The 20,062-nt window shown below is 44.2% G+C and overlaps 2 protein-coding genes across 3 annotated transcripts in view; both read right to left on the reverse strand.

Annotated features, from left to right (window-relative positions):
* The window catches only part of LOC137570321 (snaclec trimecetin subunit beta-like), a 902,833-nt gene that overhangs the window by 281,260 nt on the left and 601,511 nt on the right, over positions 1–20,062 (reverse strand). The gene's annotated exons all lie outside the window — the stretch shown is intronic.
* LOC137570319 (early activation antigen CD69-like) overlaps positions 1–20,062 on the reverse strand; it is a 180,117-nt gene that overhangs the window by 136,287 nt on the left and 23,768 nt on the right. The gene's annotated exons all lie outside the window — the stretch shown is intronic.

The raw sequence follows: 20,062 nt of genomic DNA on the forward strand, positions 1-20,062 counted from the left end.
GTGATTCGGATCGCAAAAGGGGCGGGGCCAAGAGCGACACGCCCCCTCTTAGCGGGGTCCTGGAAGCAGAGCTGGGATGGATCGCTCTGTTGGAGGGGACTCAGGGGAGCCAGCCTTGCAGGGACAGGTAGAGGGGACATCGGTGCCACTGCCAGATATGTGTAGAGCACACATACTGGCTGAAATGTGCTGCTGATTATAGGCTGGCTGTTCCGTAGTTGTGCACAATGAACACATTGGAAGCTTTTGGCTCAGCACAGCTCAGTAACTTTGCAGGCACTGTGATTGCAAGCGCAATATGATCCTCCCAGACTCTGCTCTAAACAGCTGCACTTATCTTCTGGGAATGCTTTCTTTTACTGTGCGACGTTTGCATGGAAAGTGTACAGATGAGCATATAGGGGAAATACATGTAAAGCATATGATTGCAGCATGTGGGTATTGGGTGCAAGCAAACATTTCTGCTCTCTGCTCGTCCCTCCTCCCTTCTCTGTCCACTCCCTGCCCTCTGTCCATCTTCTCCCCTTCTCTGTGTGTCCACCCCCCTCTCCTTCTCCTGCCCCGCTAGTCATTTCACCCCCGAATGCTTCCCCTGTAAAATGATCCGAGATTCGGATCAAAGATCCGGTTCTTTTTAATGATCCGATTCGAATCATCCGGATCATTGAAAAGATCCGAACTTCCCATCTCTAGTGACAATGACACAGTTATAGGCAGAGAGATTTATGCTCCACTCTTCCATCCCCGCCCCATTCTGGGCTGCGAGCCAGGACTTCACAAGTGAAAAGCTCTGCATTGTACAGCACTAGAATGTGTAGAGAACAGCTAGGGGCTAGCCATGAAATTGCTCTCATTACAACAAATACCGAAGTAAACTTTCCTAAGCCTTGCAGGTAACTGATTATTCTTATCACTGTGGTAACAGTGCACACGCCCAGTGTGTGCCCCTCATTCCTCATTCCTTGTGGTGCCTGAAGAGGAGAGTGGTCCCGGTCTGCAATCTGACAAGCCCTTGTCAGAATTCTTCAGGGGGTCTGGAAACAGGGAACAGGGGACAGTGTGGGAAACCTCTATAGGAACCAGAGGCTCCCCACATCTTAGGTAAGGTTTTATACCTGAGGATCACCTCGGGGTACACTTTAAAGGGAATCTGAAGTTAAAATAAACTTATGATATAATGATTTGTATGTGTAGTACAGCTGAGAAATAAAACATTATCAGCACAGAAATGAGTCTCATAATCTTTCTAGTACAGGAAGCGTTAAGAAACTTTATTTGTTACACATGTAAGTGTGTATAGATTATATATATATATATATATATATATATATATATATATATATATATATATATATATATACCGAGGGATGAGCAGCACAAACCAAATTTTATGCAATTCTATGCAAAGCATGCACGCAGCACTGGAGGTCCCCAGACTCCATAAGAAATATATAAATACAAAGGGGCTGCAGCACACAACAGGAAAACAGTGACAGGGGCTCTTGGTTACGCTTTAACGCGTTTAAGCTCACCAACTGCGCCAAAGTGTCCCCGATCTGGTGGGAACCATGTCAGTAGCTAGTAGAAGGTGAGGTGTTTTTAATTTTATTTCTCCCATTTAGCTGACCCCTGGGCTTTTGGCATGGTTCCCACTAGAGCGCTGATAAAAACTAGCATTTTTGCCTGGTTAGAGTAGGACTCACCAGATCGGGGACACTTTGGCGCAGTTGGTGAGCTTAAACGCGTTAAAGCGTAACCAAGAGCCCCTGTCACTGTTTTCCTGTTGTGTGCTGCAGCACCCTCTGTATATATATATATATATATTACACGTGTCTGCCTGCTCCTCTCCTACCCACAGTTCTCTGCTATCCTACTTCTCACACAGAAAGATACAGACCAAATTCCGGATTACCTCATAGCTATCGCATAACTATCGAACACTCCTCTCCTTCGGTAAACAAAAATGATGACATCCGGTAAAATACCTACTATTTTTTTTCTACTACCACACTTCCTTCTGTGAATTGAAGCCACAAACTTCGATCGATCACACTAGGGGCATTTTTGGGCCTTTTTTCAAGCGCAGGCGATAAAATCGCCCCCAAAACGCTTGTGCAATGAATGTCTATGAGAAGGTTCATATCACTGAGGTTTGTGCATTGTGCGTTCAGCAAAACGGTGCCTGGGCCATTTTTGAAGAGATTCCATCTCAATGGAAGGGTTAGGCAAAACGCTCCCAAAATCGATTTGTGCAGCGATTGCGTTCACGTTTTTAAGAATAAATACATTGTGTTTATTCTTTTCTGGGTCAAAGAGTTCACTTCCTGACTTGCGTCAGGGCGTTAATTCAAAAAACACTCGGGAAAAGCCCTTATAAAAGTACTTTTCACAAAAACGCCTACCCAAGCGCCGGGAACTGAAAAAAAACCAACTTGTCAAAAAATGCTCAAACTCGAACGCAAACGCGAATGGAACGCAATATGAACGAGCCCTGATAGTGTTCCTTTAATCTCCAAAAATGCTGATAGATCATAAATCTAAACATGGTTATATATCCGTTATATAAAAGGGTTTTATATTTGTTGAATAGATGATTCAGTATTATCACAACACAACAAATGGCTGAAAACTTCTAACTCCACTGCATGCTGTGAAACCTCCCTTACGATTACTTGGCAATGGTGGCAAACCTCTTCTGAATTAGCGGTTTTGTATCGGGAAGGTTGCCCTAATTGCTGGAGAGAATGTGGTTTTAGTGGTACATTATTTTACATATTTTGGGAATATCCTAAAATATTAATGACATCAGATAAAAAAGAATGGTATACTTATCAGGCACAGCCACATAGAGAGGTGCACCTTCCTTTCTGTGTTGCTGTGCCTGATAAGTATACCATTTTTTATCTGCTGTTATTGCTTTTATACCTCAAGGATTATTAAGTTGCATCTTTATTGCTCCTGGATTCTAATTGGATTCTATGTATAGTGGTTTCTGTATGATCCAGAAGTTGCTCCACAGTTTGATTACCTCACTGAAAGCAGCATCAGGTGTGCATCAATCTTTGCCTTTCTTGTTATATATGTCCTAAAGTAAGGTTGGTGCTATACATCCTTCATTAGCTTTAGTCCATATAGGTAGATAAAGCCTCCCATTACATGATATAGATCTAAGGCCCAGTGCACACCAAAAACCGCTAGTGGATCCGCAAAAGCTAGAGGTTTTTGAAGCTGTTTTCAGAGCGATTCTAGTCATGTTTAAGGTGCCCATACAAGGTACAATTTTTCATTTTTTTTCGATCAGATAATTCAGTTCGATTATTCCGTTAAATCGAATATAAAGATTTTTCCAGCATGTCTGATCAGATTTTTCTTGAAAAAACGGGATAATCGTTCGAATTTCTTGATCGAAAAAAAAATATTTTCAACTTTCATTCGATTCGATAATTTAGATCGAATAAACGGGAAAATCGACCGTTTTTATTGTACCGTGTATGGCCACCATTAGAGAGATTTTCTAAACATGCCTAGCGTTTCTTGGAGTGTTTTTGTGTAGCATATTTTATATTTTGTTACAGTAGAGCTGTAACTGATCAGCTACTGTAACAAAACCGCCTGGAAAATCGCTGTGATCTGGCGTTTTTTAGGGCAGTTTTCCACTTTCCTATACTTTACATTGAGGCAGAAACACCTCAGAAATCCTAAAAATGCTGCAGCCTCCGAGTTTGCACAAGCCCATGGACTAACATTATTATTATTAATTGTATTTATAAAGCGCCAACATATTACCCAAGCAGTTTTTACCCCACAAGCGTTTTTAACCTCCTGGGCGTTACGGACCAGCACAGCTCGTCCAGTAACGGCGCAGTGCACTGCTCAGGCCCTGGTGGGCCGATTTGCCGATCTGCCGCCGCGAAAGAGGCCCCCCCCGCAGACCCCTTGCGCAGCCTGGCCAATCACCACCAGGCTGTGCTATGGGGTGGATCGGGACTCCCCCTGACGTCACAATGTCAATAACGTCATGGCGACGGGGGAAGCCCATACAGGAAATCCCGTTCAGAACGGGATTTCCTGTTGGGTATTTGCGCCGGCGGCGATCGGAGGGGTGGGTGGGAAAGTGAAGGGAGGGGGGAAGCATGTAGCTAGCGCTAGGCTAGCTACATGTTAAAAGAAAAAAAATAGCTTCAAAAAACCCTCCCGCGGCCGTGCGCCGCAATAAATCAGAACGCCAGGGAGGTTAAAAATGCTCAGAACCGCTCTTGGTGTGCACCAGACCTAATATCCCCTATGGTAATGAGTACAAGGAAATACACTGTAGAATTTTGGAAATCTAGGATTATACCTACTATAAATGAAATCCTGCTAAAATCAGATTTTTATCTTCATGCTGAAAAAATATTTGCTGTACGTAATGGAAAATATAATGAGTAAAGATGTACAGTATACTAATTCATGGGAGTTAATATATCCAAAAACATCATTACATTTCACCTAACGTTGCTCAAATGTTGCCGAAAAGTATGTAAGCTGTATTGCTTTGAATGAATGTTACGTCAGTCTTATTTATTGAACACGTATTATGTTGTTCTCTTATATTTGTTTTATTGTTTATGTAGTTTTTACACTGTAATACCAAATATAGTGATGCATTCACAATTTTTGTTGTTTTAATATGAAATGTACTATAGATTTATGTACAGTGACCAGATTTTTCTTGGCTCAACCTGGGACAGGTGTGTGTGTGTGTGTGTGTGTGTGTGTGTGTGTGTGTGTGTGTGTGTGTGTGTGTGTGTGTGTGTGTGTGTGTGTGTGTGTGTGTGTGTGTGTGTGTGTGTTGGGGTGTAGTGTGTGTGTGTGTGTGTGTGTGTGTGTGTGTGTTGGGGTGTTGTGTGTGTGTGTGTGTGTGTGTGTGTGTGTGTGTGTGTGTGTGTGTTGGGGTGTGTGTGTGTGTGTGTGTGTGTGTGTGTGTGTGTGTGTGTGTGTTGGGGTGTTGTGTGTGTGTGTTGTGTGTGTGTGTGTGTGTGTGTGTGTGTTGGGGTGTTGTGTGTGTGTGTGTGTGTGTGTGTGTGTGTGTGTGTGTGTGTGTGTGTGTGTGTGTGTGTGTGTGTGTGTGTGTGTGTTGGGGTGTTGTGTGTGTGTGTGTGTGTGTGTTGGGGTGTTGTGTGTGTGTGTGTGTGTGTGTGTGTGTGTGTGTGTGTGTTGGGGTGTTGTGTGTGTGTGTGTGTGTTGGGGTGTTGTGTGTGTGTGTGTTGGGGTGTGTGTGTGTGTGTGTGTGTGTGTGTTGGGGTGTAGTGTGTGTGTGTGGGGTGTGTGTGGTGTGTGTGTGTGGTACGCGTGTGTGTGTGGTACGCGTGTGTGTGTGGTACGCGTGTGTGTGTGTGTGTGTGTGGTACGCGTGTGTGTGTATGTGGTACGCGTGTGTGTGTGTGTATGTGTGTGTGTGTGTGGTACGCGTGTGTGTGTGGTACGCTGCACCAAAAAATGGGCGTCTCCATGATCACAGTAGGAAAATGTGGATGGAGTGAACTGTACTGTAACTCTGAGGCAGTGGGCCAGAGTTTCCTCCCGAAACCCAGATAGGCAATGTGACCCTAAAGGTAATTAGGCAATGTTCCCCAGACACATGAGTAAAAGCAGTGTTCCCACAATGATGTGGTGAAATGGGAGATTTGCATCATGGATGACAGTCCATGACATGACATGACTAGTCTGTAAAGTGCTGCAGAAGATGCAAGTGCTACATAAATACATAATAATGATATGGCGGGACATTACACTTTGACTATGGCCGGGATTGGATTGTAAGCTCCACCAAGGATATGACTACATTCTCTGTCAAGTGCTGCCTTAGATTCTAGTGCTATATAAATACATATTAATATCGCAAAACATTAGACTATGACTATGGTGGGATTAGATTGTGCATGTAATCTGCAGAAGCTGCTGATGCTACAGTATTAGCATACCATTTAATAACCATGAGCCCACAACATGCCAAATGCTGCAACAATAACCCCACAGTAGCAAATGCAGTCTCTATGACCATCAAATAACTGCAGCAACTGTTACCTCTGACACAGGAACTGCAATAACCGTTACCTCTGACACATGAAAGGCATTAGAAAACGATTACTCCGACTCGGCAAACGATAAATGAGGCAAACATTACCTCATGCGGTCACAGAGTCTCACGGCTGGGACACCCAGCAGCCAAAAGTGGGACATAACCTGGGACACATTGCAGCCTGGGACAGGGGACCCTGAACCTGGGGCGTGTCCCAGGTAAAATGGGACGTCTGGTCAGTGTAATTTATGGGTCTCACTACATACATAGCCACACACAGAGAGACACACAGACACTCACTACATACAGAAAGACACACAGGGCTCTATTCTCAAAGAGCCAAAAGTACCGCAAAAATTTAGCGCTAAATTCCCGCCAGCGGTAAACTCCGCATTTTTTCAGCATTCACTAACATTTTCCGCATGTTTGCCGCATGCGGGAAAAAAGATGCGGAAACAGGCATTATTCATGCGGGAATCATGCGGTAAAAAGGTCGCATGAAAAAGTGTTTAAAAATTTTTTTTTAAAGTCCACCAAGCACAGCCCTTAAGCCTCCAGACTTCATTAAAGTCAATGGGATGCGGAATATATCACCTACTACTTGTAGGTGATAAAAATTCGGTAATTAACGAAGAAATGATGCGCCTGAACATCTTTGAGAATTGATCTTTTATTGCGGAAAATACCGACTTTTGCGGAAATTTTACCGCATGAATCCCGCACTTTTATCACACTTTTTCCGCATGCGGAAAAAACATGCGGAACATTTTGAGAATTCCAACTTGCCGGTATTTTGGGTGCAAACTTCCCGCATGTACTTTACCGCATGCGGGAAGTCTTTGAGAATAGAGCCCACACAGACACTCACTACACACACTAGGACACACACAGAGACACACACTACATACACACAGCCAGCCTCCACAGCGGCAGACATGACATTTGGCCTCATTTATCACCCTGTCTGCAGGAGATTGCAGAAGAAAGAAGACTTGTAGCAGGCAGCCCACAACGGATTACCTTGCCATGCAAGTCTAGTATCCTGCATACTTGAGGAGGCAGGGAGGGGGGCTGATAAGGAAGCATACAGAGCTTGACGAGAAGTATGCCTCCAGGTCCTAGTGCCCGCCCCCGCACCAGACAGCAAAAGCCTGCTCCCAATTTGTGTCATACTCGTCCGTTTGCTTGTTAATGCATGTGGGCGGGTGATGGGCCCCAAAGCTGCGGGCCCCCTCTCCCCTCGGGCCCCCCCACCCCCGCATCCCTTGCAGGGGCGGTAGGTACGCCAGTGCTATATACAATTAATTTTTTTTCTCCTGCGTTTTCACGTAGGTGATATTTTCATGCTTGTCAGTATCATGCCTTATAAACCGCTAGCAAGCAAGAAAATACTAAGAATTACTTTCATAGTACTTTTTCGTCTACTTTTTGGTACTTCTTTCTGACAAGTTATTTTAAAAATAAGTTTAAAAATGATCTCCTATAAGAAAACTCAGGAGAAAAGGTGAACTGCCTATGGGCCAGTATAGGTTACATATTCAATATTTGTTTAATATTATATATTAGTATATTAGTGTAATGTAACTATTTTGCACGTGTATCTGAGAAACGAGATTGCATTACTTTTGTGCTTTAAATAATTGTATTCTATGGTACATGTCCCATTTCATAGGCTGTTCATCTATGTTATCACAGATGTATACCATTTATTACAATCTGTATTATACCGTATTCATAATCTAATAAACATTTTATTAGAGATGTCGCAAACCTCCGATTTTCGGTTCACGAACCCTGTTCGCGAACTTCTGCGAAGGGTTCGGTTCGTGAAAAAAATCGCGAACCGCAATAGACTTCAATGGGGAGGCGAACTTTGAAAATTTGAAAAAATTCTACCAGCTAGAAAAAATGTTTCAAGAGCTCTAATACCTGGAGGCAGACATGATTGAGTGAAATACACATCACTGCTGGAGGACCCTCCCTCCTCCAAGCTAGGTCCTTTATACCATTTGACTCAGTTGTCTGCCTACACTAATTAGTTATGGGACAGCTGCTTCACACTCTGCTAGGGAGATTTTAATTGCCCTCCTCCCTCCTACCGGAGGGAGGAGGGTCTCTTCTGCAAGGGAATTATACTATTTTAAAAACCAGTATACATCATACCATAGCTGGGAATCAAACCCAGATCTCACTGTGTGGTGGGCAAATCACCCTAACCACTGCACCACTAGAGTAGTAAGTGAAAATGGCCTAAAATTTACCATTTATGCTCAATGCAATAGAAACATTAGGTTGCTTAAAGGAGAACTGTAGTGAGAGGTATATGGAGGCTGCCATAATGATTTCCATTTAAGCTATACCAGTTGCCTGGCAGCCCTGCTGATCTATTTGGCTGCAGTAGTGTGAATCACACCAGAAACAACAGAAACAAGCATGCAGCTAATCTTGTCAGATCTTACAAAAATGTCAAACACCAGATCTGCTGCATGCTTGTTCAGGGTCTAGGGCTGAAAGTATTGGAGGCAGAGGATCTGCAGGATAGCCAGGTAACTGGTATTGCTTAAAAGGAAATCAATATGGTAGCCTCCATATACCTTTCACTACAGTTCTCCTTTAAAGGGAACCTTAACTGAGAGTGATATGGATGTTTCCTGTAAACAATACCAGTTGCCTGACAGTCCAGCTGATCTTTGTGACTGCAATAGTGGCTGAATCACACCCTGAAACAAGCATGCAGCTAATCCAGTCTGACTTCAGTCAGAGCACCTGATCTGCATGCTTGTTCAGGGGCTGTGGCTAAAAGTATTAGAGACACAGGATCAGCAGGCGATTCAGGCAACTGGTATTATTTTAAAAGGAAAAATCCATATCCTTCTCCGTTTAGGTTCCCTTTAAGGATTTGTAGCATAAAAGCCAACTCACATTGGCTGGGATTTGAACCTGGGTCTCACTGTGTGGTGGGCAAGCACACTAACCACTGTACCAACTGAAGCTGGCCTAAATTTTACCATTTATGCTCAATACAAGAGAAAAAGTAGACAAGACAAATAACATTTATATCACACTTTTCTCCTGGCGGACTCAAAGCACCAGAGCTGCAGCCACTAGGGCATGCTCTATAGGCAGTAGCAGTGTTAGGAAGACTTGCCTAAGGTCTCCTACTGCATAGGTGCTGGCTTACTGAACAGACAGAGCTGAGATTTGAACTCTGGTCTCCTTTGTCGGAAGCAGCACCCTTATCCATTACACCATGCAGCCACTGCTTACAGATATTTAGCCAGACATGGCCTTGTCTTTTGTGTTCAACAGTTGTCAAGAGAAAAATTAGACAAGATAGCAGTGTTAGGAAGACTTGCCTAAGGTCTCCTACTGAATAGGTGCTGGCTTACTGAACAGACAGAGCTGAGATTTGAACTCTGGTCTCCTGTGTCAGAAGCAGCGCCCTTATCCATTACACCATGCAGCCACTGCTTACAGATAGATAGCCAGACATGGCCTTGTCTTTTGTGTTCAACAGTTGTCAAGAGAAAAATTAGACAAGATAGCAGTGTTAGGAAGACTTGCCTAAGGTTTCCTACTGCATAGGAGATGGCTTACTGAACAGACAGAGCTGAGATTTGAACTCTGGTCTCCTGTGGCAGAGGCAGAGACATTCACCATTACACCATGCAGCCACTGCTTACAGATACGTAGCCAGACATGGCCTTCTCTTTTGTGTTCAACAGTTGTCCAAAGAGAACCCCAGATAACCAGGTAGATTCATATCTCTCTCTCTTCCTAACACTGCTACTGCCTATAGAGCATGCCCTAGTGGCTGCAGATCTGGTGCTTTGAGTCCGCCAGGAGAAAAGTGTGATATAAATGTTATTTGTCTTGTCTACTTTTTCTGTTGTATTGAGCATAAATGGTAAACTTTAGGCCAGCTTCAGTTAGTACAGTGGTTAGTGTGCTTGCCCACCACACAGTAAGACCCAGGTTCAAATCCCAGCCAATGTGAGTTGGCTTTTATGCTACAAATCCTTAATGGGAACCTAAACGGAGAAGGATATGGATTTTTCCTTTTAAAATAATACCAGTTGCCTGAATCGCCTGCTGATCCTGTGTCTCTAATACTTTTAGCCACAGCCCTTGAACAAGCATGCAGATCAGGTGCTCTGACTGAAGTCAGACTGGATTAGCTGCATGCTTGTTTCAGGGTGTGATTCAGCCACTATTGCAGTCACAAAGATCAGCTGGACTGCCAGGCAACTGGTATTGTTTACAGGAAACATCCATATCACTCTCAGTTAAGGTTCCCTTTAAAGAGTAACTGTTAGCCCCCAAAGTGAAATTTAAATCTCTATAGCAATGTTTTATTTAGTATTTAAGTGAGCCAAAAAGCCAATGCATAACTTAAAAATCAATCTAATTTTTATACTATGTAGCCTTTTGCCCAAGCTCCTGACGCAAAGCCGCATATCTGATACTGATGAGCATGCAAAGCATGCCTATGTCTGCCCGACCCCCCTCTCCCCCCCAGGACCAGGTGCCGATATATTCTCACATCAAACAGCTGACCGCTCTGACACGGAGAGAGAGCGGGAGCACTTCTAGCGCCGCCACCGCAGAGCAGCCGCCGCTGTGCATCTCTCTCACATGTGAGTCTCTCACATGTGACTCAGCGGCGGCTGCTCTGCGGTGGCGGCGCTGGAAGTGCTCCCGCTCTCTCTCCGTGTCAGAGCGGTCAGCTGTTTGATGTGAGAATATATCGGCACCTGGTCCTGGGGGGGAGAGGGGGGTCGGGCAGACATAGGCATGCTTTGCATGCTGAAGCAGTATCTGATATGCGGCTTTGCGTCAGGAGCTTGGGCAAAAGGCTACATAGTATAAAAATTAGATTGATTTTTAAGTTCTGCATTGGCTTTTTGGCTCACTTAAATACTAAATAAAACATTGCTATAGAGATTTAAATTTCACTTTGGGGGCTAACAGTTACTCTTTAAAGAAGAACTGTAGTGAAAGGTATATGGAGGCTACCATATTGATTTCCTTTTAAGCAATACCAGTTACCTGGATGTCCTGCAGATCCTCTGCCTCTAATACTTTTAGCCCTAGACCCTGAACAAGCATGCAGCAGATCTGGTGCTCTAGCACTGAGAACAGTGTGTTTGGCAATAACATGTCTGCTGACAGTGATATGGAGGGTCAAAGTTTTGCTCAATAGAGCATTATGGGGCGAATCAAATTTCCGCAAAAGTTCGCCTGATGCAGGCGAACGCGAACCCCCAAAGTTCGCCTCGAACCGTTCGCGGCATCTCTACATTTTATAACCGAAAATTACATATCCAACGAAATATGCAATTGTCTACTTTAGGATGCTTCAGATAATTTATAGGCTGTTTATTCTCGGGTCAGTGAAAAATGGCGCCCAGCACCGTTAGATAAAAATGGCGCCCCATTCACTTACATTATCAAACGATATTTATCATTTTAAAAGGTTAAAAAACGGCGCCGACCTTTTGAACGAAATGTATCGTTTTAAAACATTTTTTTTTGTCCTGCCTGAACGATATTTATCGTTTTAACCCCTGCTTTGCTGCCGTTTGGAAAATATCTGCCCGCCGGCTTTAATGTTTAATAGCAAAGCCCCCTTAAAAGCTAAAAACACCAAATTTGCAGGGAATGTTAAGAAGAAAATTGTGAACAAGAGGCAAAATTTTTTTTGCAAAAAGACCGCATAGTTTTTGAGAAAATCGATTTTTAATATTCTTCTTCTGACCGTGGGAAAATTAAACGCCCGCCGACTTTAGCGGTTAATAGCAAAGCCCCTTTAAATGCCAGAAACACCAAATGTGTAGGGAATGTTAAGAAGAATAGTGGGAACACGAAGAAAAAAAATTGTTCAAAAAGACCTTATAGTTTTTGAGAAAATCGATTTTAAATCTTCAAAGAGGAAAATGTATCTATTTAAATCGCGTACTGACATTTCCGCGGCAGAAACAATTCCCGCCGACTTTAGCAGTTAATAGCAAATTCCCCTAAATCCTAGCAACACCAAATTTGCAGGATATGTTCAAAACATACTGGGAAACAATATTTAAAAAAAATTGAAAATTTTTATTTTATTTTTTTTTTATTTAAATTTTTGGGTTATGTTCAGAGTGTGGGAAATGTTTTGAAAAAAAAATGATGTGGGGTCCCCCCTCCCGAGCCTCTGTAACCCCTTGTCTCCCATGCAGGCTGGGATAGCCAGAATGCGGAGCCCCGGCCGACTGGGGCTTCGCACCCTGAGCTATACCAGCCCGCATGGTCCATGGTATGGGGGGGCTCTGGGGGGGAGGGGCGGCCAAGCCTCCCCCTCCCCCCCGGAGCCCTTGTCCAATCCATGGACAAGGGGCTCTTCCCCACCTCTGGTGCCCCAGGAGGAGGTGGGGGCGATGACTCCCTGGGGGGGGGGGGGTCATGGTGGCATCTGGGAGTCCCCTTTAAGAAGGGGACCCCAGATGCCTGCCCCCCTCCCAGGAGAAATGAGTATAGGGGTGCAAAGTACCCCTTACCCATTTCCATAAAGGGTTAAATGAAATAAAAACACAACCACGAGAAAAGTCCTTTAATGTTCTAAATTAACCAGAAATACTTACCTGTACCTTTAAGAAAAAATTGCCATGCCAATTAGGTCCCACGACAGTATCCTCCATCTTGCGATCTTCAGAAGTACTTACCTGTACCTTTAAGAAAAAATTCCCACGCCATTATCCTCGGAAAAGGTCCCACGCTATAATCTGTTATGTCCCACGACGACAGTATCCTCTGTCTTGCGATCTTCAGAAATACTTACCTGTACCTTTAAGAAAAAGATCCCACGTCAATTGGGTCCCACGACAGTATCCTCCATCTTGCGACCTTCTGTTACATCTTGATTGAAGATCTCCGCCGCCCCGACGCCACACACGCCGTCTCCGCCGCACTGCTCTCAGCTATACTAAGTATAGCTAAGAGCAAAAAGCATCTTTAAATTTTAGCTCCAAATGGTCCCCATTGGTTCCTTAACAGACCAATGGGGATCAGGAGGATCCCCATTGGTCGATAAGGAACCAATGGGGAGCCTTGGAGCCAAAATGTAAAGATGCTTTTTGTTCTCCGCTATACAAAGTATAGCTGAGAGTGCATCTATACAGACGCATTACCACTGGCTGCCGCTGCTCTCCCTGCCTCTCTCACACCTGTCACCCTCACCCATGCTGGCACCCATGGGTGCATTGGGTGCCAGCATGGGTGAGGGTGACAGGTGGGGGGAGTCAGGGAGGGCAGCGGCAGCTAGCGCTAATGCACCTGTATAGACGCACTCTCAGCTATACTTAGTATAGCTGAGAGCAGTGCGGCGGAGGCGGCGTGTGTGGCGTCGGGGTGGCGGAGATCTTCAATCAAGATGTATCAGAAGATCGCAAGATGGAGGATACTGTCGTGGGACCTGATTGGCGTGGGATTTTTTTCTTAAAGGTACAGGTAAGTATTTGTGGTTAATTTAGAACATTAAAGGACTTTTCTCGTGGTTGTGTTTTTATTTCATTTAACCCTTTGTGGAAATGGGTAAAGGGTACTTTGTACCCCTATACTCATTTCTCCTGGGAGGGGGGTGGGCATCTGGGGGTCCCCTTCTTAAAGGGGACTCCCAGATGACACCATGAACCCCCCCCCCAGGGAGTCATCGCCCCCACCTCCACCTGGGGCAAGGGAGGCGGGGAAGAGCCCCTTGTCCATGGATTGGACAAGGGCTCCATGGGGGAGAGGAGGGGAAGGCTTGGCCACCCCTCCCCCCTGGAGCCCCCCCATACCATGGACCATGCGGGCTGGTATAGCTCAGGGTGCGAAGCCCCAGTCGGCCGGGGCTCCGCATTCTGGCTATCCCAGCCTGCATGGGGGACAAGGGGTTACAGAGGCTCGGGAGGGGGGACCCCACGTCGTTTTTTTTTAAATTTATTTCCCACATTCAGAACATTAAAAAAATAAAAATTGATACCAAATTTAAAAAAAAAACAACGTTTTTTTCCTCTTCACAATTTTCTTCTTAACATTCCCTGCAAATTCGGTGTTTTTAGCTTTTAAGGGGGCTTTGCTATTAAACATTAAAGCCGGCGGGCAGATATTTTCCAAACGGCAGCAAAGCAGGGGTTAAAACGATAAATATCGTTCAGGCAGGATTAAAAAAAAAAAATTTTAAATGATAAATTTCGTTCAAAAGGTTTGCACTATTTTAACATTTAAAACGATAAATATCGTTTTAAACATATATTGGGCAGAAGGGGGCGCCATTATTTAGCCGGCGCCATTTTTCACTGGACGCATTTATTCTATGGTACAAGTCACATTTCATAGGCTGTGAATCAGTTATCACAGTGCTATACAATGTATTACAATTTGTATTACAGTAGAATCTTCTTATACAGTAGAATCCCTTTATAGTGAACTCCAAGGGCCCAGGAAAAGTAGTTTACTATATCAGAAGTTTACTATATCAGAATTTTTTATACATTGTATATTTATAAAGACACATTTGCTGGCACCAGGAGTGCAAGTTCACTATATCAGAGTTTACTATAACGAGATTCTATTGTAGTAAACTCTGATATAGTAACCCCTCTGGCTATAGTAAACTCCGTCCCCAGGTGCCAGCAAATGTGTCTGTATAAATATACAATGTATGACCAATCCTGATATAGTAAACTTCTGATATAAACTACTGTCCCCCTGTCCCTTGCAGTATATTATAATGGAATTCTACCGTATACTGTATTTATAATCTAATAAATAGATTGTAAAAGAAAGTTACATATCCACATAGCCATGATATGTACTTAATGAAATCTGCAATAAAAGGGGGGGAAAACCCCCAAGTGCCAGTCTACTTAGGGGGATCCAGCGGGAATCTCCGCAAGCTAGCGCTGATCACTCACTTTCAAAGAGAATTTCGCTCCTCTGGCGCCAGTAAATGTAATAAGAATTACATATCAATGTAGCCAAGGAATATACCTGACGGGATCTGCAATAAAGGGCAAAATAAAAATGACTGGTGCTTAGAAAGCGCTGGTGGTGTGTAAACCAGTCCTTAGCAATAGTATTTCCCTCATCGCTATCCACAGGAATATGTGAGCAGAGAATGTGTTCAGCCAGGGCCGGCCCGAGGCAGAGGCGAGAGAGGCTCCAGCCTCAGGGCGCAGTGTAGGAGGGGGCGCACAACTTACTCAGCTATCATTTCCCTATTGTGTTTGAAGCAAGGATGAATAAGAAAAGGGGATACAGGCAGTGACTGCAAGCCAGATAACTAGATATTATGGTGTTGGGGGCCCTGGGGCGTTTTAGTCTAATAGTAATCAGTGTGTGATGCTGGGGTGGCAGGGATGGAGGGGCACATGTTTGTGTCTCAGCCTTGGGTGCTGGAGGACCTTGTCCCGACTGTGTGCAGCATAGTCACCACACAGTGCTTCCTCTCTCAGATTACAATGTCACTGTCACTGTCTCACTAGGACCTCAGTGTGCTGCTGACATACCAGAACCACAAGAGAAAAATGTTACTTATGCTTCAATATGCATATACTGTACATATGCTTGTTCAACACCACGTTATGTGCTAAACACACACACAGCACATTCCCTGCAGCTATGGGGCATTTCTAGGACAGTGTCTTCCATTCACTGTGACTGTATTACACATTTACCCCTGAAAGCCCTCTACTTCCACAGCCCCCCTTCCCCACCCCAAACTTGCTCTGTGTTAAAGAGGACCTGTAGTGAAAATAACACAATGAATACAATTGCATTTTTTTTACACTATTCATTTATATATTATTTAGTGTTTGCTCATTGTAAAATATTTCCTCTCCCTGATTTACATTGTGAAATGTATCACTGGTGGGGAAATCTTTAGTCCTGCCAGGTGCAGCTCTAGCAATAAGCAGTTTCAGCTACAGGCTGCCCAATTGTGGGTTCTTATAAGAATCACACTTAGGCAGGTAGGTTCCTCCAGCTCTGCACACCAGGGGACATGTCCCAACATCAACCCTTCCTGAGCTCCCCCAACCTGTCAGATGAGGTATAGCTCGGCCACTTAGTGACCCCCGTCCGTGACACACAATTATGGATGCCAGAGGGGGATCAGCTGTTGCAGCGTGCAGTAAAAGTTTGGAAAAGTTACCGCCCGGCCCCCACCTGTTCCCCGGGAGTCTCCTCCATGCAGTTCCCCATCATGTCTTCTCTCCGTGTGCCCGGCTGCTCTGTGCCTGCTGCAGGTGTGTGACAATGACACAGTTACAGGCAGACTTGCCCTCCTCCTTCCATCCCCGCCCAATCTGGGCTGTGAGGCAGGAATTCACAAGAGAAGAGCTCTGCATTGTACAAAAGGGCTAGCCATGAAATTGCTCTCATTACAGCAAACACCTAAGTAATCTTTCACAAGCCTTGCAGGTAACTGAATATTCTTATCACAGTGATAACAGTACACATGCCCAGTGTGTGCCCCTCATTCCTCAGGGTGCCTGAAGAGGAAAGTGGCCCCAGTCTGCAATCTGACAAGCCCTTGTTAGAATTCTTCAGGGGGTCTATAAATGGGGACCGGGTGACAATGTGGGAAACCTCTATAGGAACCAGAGACTCCCCACTTCTTAGGTAAGGTTTTATACCTGAGGTTCACCTCGGGGTACACTTTAAAGAGACTCTGTAACAAATTTTTCAGCCTTAGTTCTTCTATCCTATAAGTTCCTATGCCTGTTCTAATCTGCTCTGGCTTACTGCAGTCTTTCCTAACTGCACTGTCTCTGTAATAAATCAATGTATCTTTCCTCTGTCCTGTTTGTCGGGCTAAAGCTTGATTGTGTGGAATGTGCAGGGCTGCTTGTGATTGGTAGAAGCGATACACACCCTCTGCAGGCCCCCTGCATACTCTGAATGACTCATACACTATGCTTAGCTGAGCCTATTAGAAGCTGGTTAGTTTGTTTGTAAACACTGCCTAAAACTGTTAATTACAAGCCAGGATTGCAGCAGAGAGTGGCAGAAACAGCACAGAGGGGCACAGGAGAAAATAATGAATAGAATGGTATGCTTTTTATTGTAAGAATATTAGAGTACAGATTCTCTTTAAAGGGAATCTGAAGTGAAAATGAACTTATGAGATACTGGCCTCAATTCACTAAGCTTATCTCCTGTCTTTAATAACGGTTCTAGAGTGGTCACGATGGTGATAAGGCATGTCCTATTCAGGAAAACATTTTACCTCAGGCAAACCTAAAGTTAACTCTTCTGTCTTTAAGTTAACTCTTCAATCCTTAAAATAACTCCACAGTTAAAGACAGGCTGTTTATGAACTGTGTGTGAAAAGAACTACAGACAGGGCCGGCCTTAGGTTTCACAGCGCCCTGAGCGAAACCTGATTTTTGTGCCCCCCATCCTCTTCCCACGTGCATATACACACACGCACGCACGTATACACACACACAGGCACGTATACACACACACAGGCACGTATACACACACACAGGCCCATATGCAATTCCCCTTTCTCCTGAGTTATCTCCTAGGGCAGTGGTTCCCAAACTTTTTGATGTTGTGACACATCACGCCAAATGCTCAGATCTCTGTGACACGTCACGTATGTATAATAGAAAAAATACTATTAATAACCACGAATAGATGGAGTGCATTATCCTGAATACACTTAAAAATGAAGGCTAGAACCTTTCAGGAATATGAATAAAAACAATCAGTGGGACAGTTAGCCGCCTCCTCCCCCCCCCCCCCCATTTAGAATGATGATAGCACAGCACTGACAATTTGCACCACGCGTTGCGCCGCCCCCCCCCCCCCCCCCCCCAAACGCCCTCAGACTCAGTATAGGTAGGTAGCCAGGTATAGGTGCCCACAGTATAGGATCTCATGCGTAGGTGCCCTCAATATAGGTTGCCAAGCATAGGTGCCCCCAGTATAGGAAGTCAGTTGAAGGTCTCCATCCCCCTATAGGTTGCCAAGCATAGGTGCCACCAGTACAGGAAGTCAGTTGAAGGTCTCCATCCCCCCATAGGTAGCCAGGCGTAGGTGCCTCCAGTATAGGTAGCCAGGTGTTGGTGCCCTCAGTAAAGGTAGCCAGCTATAGGCGCCCCCAGTATAGGAAATCAGGTGTAGGTGCCCTCAGTATAGGTAACCAGCTATACGCACCCCCTTGGAAGCCGGCGCCCTGAGCGACGGCTCCAGTCGCTCATATCAAAGGCCGGCTATGGTTACAGAGGAGGTAAATTAACTACAGAGGAGGTAAATTAACTAAAGAGGAGGTAACTTAAGGACTGAAGAGATAAGATAACTCTCTCACTGTGTGGAGGTAAGTTTTCTCTTGCCTTATTATCTCCAGTATGATCTTAGTGAATTGTATGTGTAGTACAGCTGAGAAATAAAACATTAGCATAGATGAAAGTCTCATATTGTTTCCAGTACAGGAAGAGTTAAGAAACTCCATTTGTTATCTATGCAATAGAGCTTCTCTGAGCTCCACGACTTTCAAAGTCACAGAAAGCTCTGTCTTCTGAAGCTTATTATCTCAATTGTCTGTAAGGCCTGGTGCACACCAAAAACCGCTAGCAGATCCGCAAAATGCTAGCAGATTTTGAAACGCTTTTTCTTCTTTTTCTGTAGCGTTTCAGCTAGCATTTTGCGGTTTTGTGTAGCGGTTTTGGTGTAGTAGATTTCATGTATTGTTACAGTAAAGCTGTTACTGAACAGCTACTGTAACAAAAACCGCCCGGCAAACCGCTCTGAAGTGCCGTTTTTCAGAGCGGTTTGCGTTTTTCCTATACTTAACATTGAGGCAGAAACACCTCCGCAATCCAAAATCTGCAGCAGCCCGGGAGTATGCGTTTCTGCAAAACGCCTCCCGCTCTGGTGTGCACCAGCCCATTGAAATACATTATCCAAGCTTATCCGCAGCCACAAGCGGATCTGCACCCGCAAGCGGATCGCAAACTGCAGCCGAACCGCTCTGGTGTGCACTAGGCCTCATTGTATTTTCTTTTTCTCTGCAGAGGACAGTTCAAAAGGTCATTAGCCTGCTCTGTGAAATCGATTATAATGCTGAGTGTAGTTTGTAAACTGGAAATATTAGAGAATGATGCAATTTTATAAAAAAAAACAACAACAATATAGCTGAAAATAAAAATATGAGACTATTTTCTTTGCTACTAATGTTCTATTTCTTATTTGTACTGCACAACCAAATCATTATATATTTTTTTTCTTCGCTTCAGTTGCACTTAAAGTATTTTTCTTCTTTATTACCATTTTAATTTATAACTGCTCAACAGAAAATTATAGAGTGAAACTGGACCTATTATGCATAATTATTTTAATCCCAAGTAAGGATATGAATGGGATAGGGTTGTGGTCAATGACCCATCACTTTAACTATAAACAAAAAAGAGAAAAAAGTCGACCCTGAATCCCCTGTGTATAAAATCTGTGCTTAAAGAGAACCAGAGACGAAGCACCCTCATGTATTTTACCATATATATCAATGAGAACATGACACAAAACACCTACCCTGCTCTCTGTTTCATTCTTCTCTGCTAAATCTGCCTGTTATCAGCACTGATAAAATCCCCCACTGAGCATTCAGTCTGGCTTTGCTATAATGACTCAGCTATAATGATTCCTGAGCAGAGCCACACGGGGGCAGGCTTGGGCTTGAAAAGACACCAGAGAAGACAGACTCAGCTATAATATTTCCTGAGCAAAGCCAGACTGAGTGCTCAGTCGGGGATTCTTATCATGGCTGATAAGAAGCAAGCTGAACAGTTAAAAATGAGAGCAGGGTAGGTGTTTACTGTCATGTTCCCACTGATATATATGGTAAAATACATGAGGGTGCTTCGTCTCTGGTTCACTTTAACGCCTCTATCACAGTGCGACATTAATGTTGCACGTTAAAACAACATTTAACGCAGAATAACTCACTGCAATGATAAATCAATGCCCTGTTCACAG

The sequence above is a fragment of the Hyperolius riggenbachi genome, chromosome 4 (assembly GCF_040937935.1).
Source record: "Hyperolius riggenbachi isolate aHypRig1 chromosome 4, aHypRig1.pri, whole genome shotgun sequence".
In the NCBI taxonomy this organism is placed as follows: domain Eukaryota; kingdom Metazoa; phylum Chordata; class Amphibia; order Anura; family Hyperoliidae; genus Hyperolius; species Hyperolius riggenbachi.